Raw genomic sequence first — 6,590 nt, forward strand, 5'->3', positions numbered from 1 at the left:
TCCTGGGCTTGGAAGAAGAGACAAAATATCATAAATGATTTTAGAAATAACATCTATGAGACTTTACTTTTTGTTTGTTTTATTTTTGAGACAAAGTCACAAATAACATCTATGAAACTTTATTTTTTGTTTCTTTTATTTGTAAGACAAAGTCACACAGGCTGAAGTGCAGTGGGACCATCACGGCTCACTGCAACCTTGACCTCCTAGGCTCAAGAGATCCTCCCACTTTAGCTTCCTGAGTAGGTGGGACCACAGGCACACTTCACCACACCTGGCTAATTCTGTTAGTTTTTGTAGAGATGGGTTCTTGTTATGTTGCCCAGGCTGGTCTCGAATTCTTGGCCTCAAGTGATTCTCCCACCTGGGCCTCCCAAAGTGCTGAGATTGCAGGCGCGAAGCACTGCACCCATCCTGAAACTTTATAATGGGCATATTCCCTTAATTCCCATCTTAGAACAAATGAAATATGGCCACTGTAGGTTGGAAGATGGACTGACTTTCATGAGGAAAAACAGAACTCCATCAGTTCACAGCATCTCACATCAGAAGAAAACCCAGGTTATCTTTGACGCCATTTATAGACAGTTTCTAGTCTACCTACAATCTAAGTTGCAAAATTATTACTATACATTTTTACCTTTACAGAAGGCATGTATACCCTCCTTATATTCAACTTTCCTTTGTTCAAATTATTAACTAATTACTCACTTAAAAAAACACTTCCCATATAAAATTTTGCCTGTCCCTTCCCACTGCTCCTAATTATTTTCCTGGATGTTATCAGATGCTGCTTTCTATTTTTACCATCTTCCTTTGGAAATAAAGTGACTTTAACTAAATGTAGGACAAAGGGGTTCAATGATCTTGTAGCAACATTGGAATATATTCTCTGTTATTCTTACTACAATTTAACAGTATATTTGCTTTTCTGTTTTAAAATTCTGTTGAGCATCATGTATACATCTTCATTAAGACGTCTTCTGGGAGCCTACATCTTTTTCCTGTAAGGTTAGAACTAATTCGGAACTTACCCGAGTGGATGAGTAATTTAAGTTGCTACTTCCAATGTGCATGACTTTGCACTTGTCTGTTCTGAGCTTCATCTGCCACTGTTTTGCCCAATTACTGAGTTTGGATTCTATGTTTTTCACATCCATCTGTGTAAACTTAGGGAACCAAAATAGTTTTGTGTAGTCATCAAATCTCAGCACCTCATTATTTAGTCCATTTTCTAGGATGTTACCACGTATCCTGGAGGACAGTGCTCTTGCATCAATCGCTGACACCCCACAATTAACTCCTTTCCATGCTGAGAGCTGGTTATTTATTCTTTTGCTCCCCCTCTATCTCTTAACCCACTTTTAACCCATGATTGACAGCTCTTTACCTCTTGCCCAGTAGTTACCAAGTTTCCTTAATAGTCTCCTGTGTAGGACTTTATCAAAAGCCCTTTGAGAGTCTAAACAAATTACATCCACTAGTTTTCCTTTACCCACCATTTTGTGGCCTCCATAAAATTCTGCATGAAAAATACTAAAGACACATAAAGAAATAACAACTTCCAAATGTTCTTCTCTTCTTTTTGGATATGCTGGTTTGTCATCTAGTGCTGTTTTTTTTTCTCCTTTCCTTTAACATTAATTTTCCGTTTATGTCAACGCCAGCCTGTCACCGAACCTCTGCAAACCAAAGATGCATTCCCTGTCTCATATTAATGCTGCAACATAACTGATAAGATTTTGAGCGACTTTACGAGGTAAATAAATTCCACTGGTTGGCTCCTTCTGCATTGTAAGAAACATGCCCTGCTAACTCTCTCACTTATTTACCAGCTTGTCAGAAATTTCAAGAAAGCAAATTTTCCCTTTGAGAGCGAACATTCCAATATTTTGGTTTCAGGGGCATGATACCTTGTCATGACTTTTTTTTTCTGTAAAAATATTTATTTGGGCTATATACATCCTACACCAATAATGCCTCACCTTAAACTGACAAAAAAAGGAATTTAAAAAAAGGAACTTTGAAAATGTGTAATAAGTAACACAACAGTCTCCTTTGTCATAATTCCTGGTTTGATCCTGACTTCGTTTGCCAGGAGTAATCGCTCTTTGTATTCATGAAAGCATTGATCACGCTGGTGTGGGAACTGTAAAGGAATATGAGGGGAGTCTGAGCACTGGTATTTTCACTCACATACCTTTGGAACCTTGAAATAACCTTATGAAGTCGGTAAGATATGCGTTATTATTACTATTATGTGTAATATTTAGAAAGACAGCTTTCACTCTGTTGCCCAGGCTAGGGTGCAGTGGCACAATCTTAGCTCACTGCAACTGCGAACTCCTTGGTTTAAGTGATTTTTCTGCCTCACCCTCTGAGTAGCTGGGACTACAGGCACTCATCACCATATCTGGCTAATTTTTAATTTTTTTATAGAGACGAAGTGAGTCTCCCCATGTTGCCCAACCTGGTCTGGAACTCCTGGCCTCAAGCCATATTCCCCTCTTGACCTCCCAAAGCTCTGGGATTATGGGGATGAGCCACTGAGTCCAGCCAAGTCACATATTATTATTATTATTATTATTTAGAGTAAGCGGAAACCTAAGCGATAGATCATTTGCCCAAGGTCATGGAACATTTTAACGATCTTGGATAAAATCCAAGTTTTCAGATCCTTCATCCACAATCTCTTCTCTTCTTCCACGCTGTTATTGTGAGTTTCTCTCTTTCTTTGAGGTGAACGTGTAAAAGATTTAAGCCATTTTAAAAATAACTTGTGGCTCCTTATATACTATTTCTTTCAAAGTCTTTTCAAGAAACATGCAGTTGTCAATGTGGAGGAGACTCTCGTTGCCCTCTTATATTTCATACCTGCCAAATCTTACCCTTTCAAAGTGAAGGACATTTTCATTTTCGATTAATATTAAGACTACATAAAAAAGCATTTTGCTCTCTGAGACAAGCTTTTCTTCAGTGTTTCAACAAACCATTTATATTTTTTTAATCATTTTTTTTTTCCCTACAAAAAAGTCTCCCTCATTTAAATTGTCACAGCTTGGGAACCCTGCCTGGAATACATAATAACTGCTTGTAACACTTAAAACGAAAACAAATTTACCAAGGATGGTGGAATGACAACAAAGAACAAGAAAAATGTAAGTACATGGAAAATAGTCTCTCCTACGCATACAGTTTCAGTGCTAAGTATTTTTATTGAAATTGCTGTTTCCTGTTCTCCTACTTAGCTCCCCTTCATCCGGATTTTTTTTGGGGGGGGCCGGGGTAGGGATTGGGGGACAGTTTAAAATGGAAAGATCTAAAGAGAGAGAAGAATGAACCATTATAATTGTCATTTGATTTCTCGGGTTCAGAAAGTAGCATTTGATGAAGTAATACTGAGTCTTAGCAGAACACTGATGGATAGGTAGGTAGAGAAAGGTTTCTTCCTCAACCGGCACTACTGACAGTTGGAGTGGGATACTTTTTGCTAGAGTGGCAGGCTGTGATTTTTCACAGTATCCCTGGCATCTAGGCACTAGATGGGGGTAGCGCCACCTTCCCCAGTTGTGACAACCAAAGGATCTTCGGACATTGCCCAAGGTCTCCAGGCTTAGAACCTAGAGGCAAGCCTCTTAGGAACGTACTTGTAAATGCTGGTGGGGGCTTTGACAGTCAGCCCACTCCCGCCCATGGGCAATCTCTCCCCATCCAGGGAACATCTTGAGTCCTAGAAATAAATTCACCTCCAAGAAGGCCTACTTGCTTACCTAGTCTTAGCTTATGCTCTGTATCCGGTGATTCTGAAAGATCCATTTACTCTCTTTTGCCTGAACTCGCTGGAGTTGACAAAAACACTTTGAGAGCTTCCCTATTGGTAGGGAGGAGCTCCTGACATTTCCTGAGAATTCCATGCTCCTCTCTGGTTTTATCCTACTGCTCCCCTCTTCCACCCAGTGAGAATTCTGCACTAAAAAACAGAATCCCACTGGGAACCAGCTGACCTCGCTGACGTTGGACGAGTCAGTCTGTACTCTGGGTTTTTGTTTTCTTATCCAACTGTGAAATAGTTGGACTAGACAATACACCTTCAATTCTACTTAAAAGTAGCAGAAAGGAGCTCTAGAATATTATGACCTGAATGTTCTTGTTTTTCTTGGCCTCTTTAATCTGTCAATTTAGACTTTAGAGGCAACCCTCTACTTTCCACAAGGGCATCAGTTGATAACTTGTTTTTTGGGAAAATATTGTTTAGGGTTGATCTGCCTGCTTGATTTCACCTGTACTTACTCCCTCTCACTCACCACCCCAAAGCCTAACTTTATGAACCCATAAATAAGAACATGAAAAACTCAACCACATCTCTTGAAAAAGACAACTCATTTGTATTACATCAAGAAGTTGTGAGTTCAATCACACCTTAAAAAGACTACATTGAGATTAAGCAGCAAAGTGTGTGAATGAAACCATATTTGAAATACATTGTGGGAATAGGTTATTTTAAGTAACCTGCTGGGAAAGCATTTTAGAAAAAAAAGATGAGTGCTCTAAAAAAATATAAATCAAGTAACTATTACTGGATTTATCTGGCTATAGCATTTCAAAAATTACAAAAATCTGATTCATTCCTACAAAGTCCTGCAACCTTTTGCTGCTACTCTTACCACGCTGCTACTATTGACTCTTGTCAAGATCGTGCCTGACTTTCCCCAGACATAGCTGGTGCTGCCAGGACAGGTGTGGTCAAGGTGGTGAAGGCTTCTCTGCCTCTGACTTGCTAGTTGTGTGACCTTAGGCAAGTCAATTTCCCTCTCTGAGCTTTAGTTTTCTTTTTTCTAAAATGAGGAAGTTGAATTTTATTTCTAAGTTTACTCTAAAATTCTAAGAACTAAATAAGAAACATGGGTTAATGACAGGACTGGCTTGAGGACACAGACTTCAGCGCAGCTGGGGACCTGGATCCCAGCAGAACTGGCTCCCCTAGGTAAGCAAACCCTGGACTTTTCCTCCTACCCCAAAGGGAGAGGTGGGCTGGAGCTTCCTCCCTTCCACCAAAGAGTCTAGAGGGTTGCACACCACAATCTGCTCCCTGCCCCTAGCTCCAGACCTTTTGATAATAGGCAGTGGTTCTAGGAAAATGGATGGAACTCTGCTAAGAGAAATGCCAACAAAAGGCCCAGAGGAAGAGAGAGAGCAAGACCCCATGGAAAATTCGGATGTTCGTCTGGGTGGAAGAGTCCAAAGCGGATGTACCAGCATGTTGTTAGCACACACACACCCTGTGTGGGAAGAGGAGCAGCTGAGGTGACCGGGAGGTGACGGATGCTCTCACTCTTCATCACGAAATATTCAGAGAACACCGTTCCAGCTCCTTGAGATCTACGGTGTCCAGAGCAACCCCAGATTCCTCTATCATCATAAATCCCTGACTAAAAGAAAGCAGCCAGAAGATTTTCCCCTGTGAAATGGCCCAAAGTCATTCCATCAGTCTTTCTCAAAGATGCACTGGGTGCCCTTCATCATTATCACATTATAAATGAATTTGTTAAGAAATATGTGCTTACTGACTACAATGTGCCAGTCACTGTGCTAGATGCTTGGGATGTAGCAATGAATAAACAAACCTATCAAGATTCCTGCCCTCAGGGAGGTGACAGTCTCTCAGGGGAGACAGACACACAATAACGACAGGAAGTAAATTAAATGGCATGTTAGAAGGTGATGGAACTAAATAAAGAAAAGAAAGGAAAAGCCATCATTTACTTCATCATTCATTTTTCAGTTTTCCTTTAGCCCCAACATTCAGAGTCCCCCCAAATATTTTCTCCGTATTATAATTTCTTATTCTTTAGTTTTTTCATTACTAGCATGACTAGAGTATTGCTTGAGACTGATTTCATTCTATAAATACACTTTATGCATTGTGTAATGTGGAAGTGCCTTGGCTCTGTTCAGTGAAACATTTTCTAAATTTTCCTTTCAATACTTCCATGAGTTGGGCAGAAAGAGCATCATTACGCCCATTTTACAGACAAAAAGCCCAAGGTTCATGGAGTCTTTGAAAAGTTGGGTGTCTTGATTTTTTTTCCCAGTATTCTTTTGTAGACTTACGTAGGAAGTATTTTTGGTATATTCTCTGTGGGAAAAAGTGTTAGAAATTTCAAACAATTGACTTCAAAACAAACCTGGCTATTTGTTGGCAACTTCTTTTTTTTTTTTTTTCCTGAGATGGAGTCTCACTCTGGCATCCAGGCTGGAGTGCAGTGGCACGATCTCGGCTCACTGCAACCTCTGCCTCCCGGGTTCAAGTGATTCTCCTGCCTCAGCCTCCTGAGTAGCTGGGATTACAGGTGTGCGCCACCAGGCCTGGCTAATTTTTTTTTTTTTTTTTTTTTTTTTTTTTTGAGACAGAGTCTCGCTCTGCCGCCCAGGCTGGAGTGCAGTGGCGTGATCTTGGCTCACTGCAAGCTCCGCCTCCCGGGTTCACGCCATTCTCCTGCCTCAGCCTCCCGAGTAGCTGGGACTACAGGCGCCCGCCACCTCGCCCGGCTAGTTTTTTTGTATTTTTTAGTAGAGACGGGGTTTCACTG

At 40.7% G+C, this 6,590-nt stretch overlaps 1 long non-coding RNA gene across 1 annotated transcript; it reads left to right on the plus strand.

Moving 5' to 3' along the window:
- Window positions 1–2,980: 2,980 nt before the first annotated feature.
- LOC105465726 (uncharacterized) lies at window positions 2,981–5,753 on the plus strand. The gene is made up of 3 exons (XR_011623050.1): window positions 2,981–3,158; window positions 4,917–4,984; window positions 5,134–5,753. It is a non-coding gene; the product is annotated as an uncharacterized lncRNA (long non-coding RNA).
- The last annotated feature ends 837 nt before the right edge of the window (window positions 5,754–6,590 follow it).

This window comes from Macaca nemestrina, chromosome 5, assembly GCF_043159975.1.
Source record: "Macaca nemestrina isolate mMacNem1 chromosome 5, mMacNem.hap1, whole genome shotgun sequence".
In the NCBI taxonomy this organism is placed as follows: Eukaryota; Metazoa; Chordata; class Mammalia; order Primates; family Cercopithecidae; genus Macaca; species Macaca nemestrina.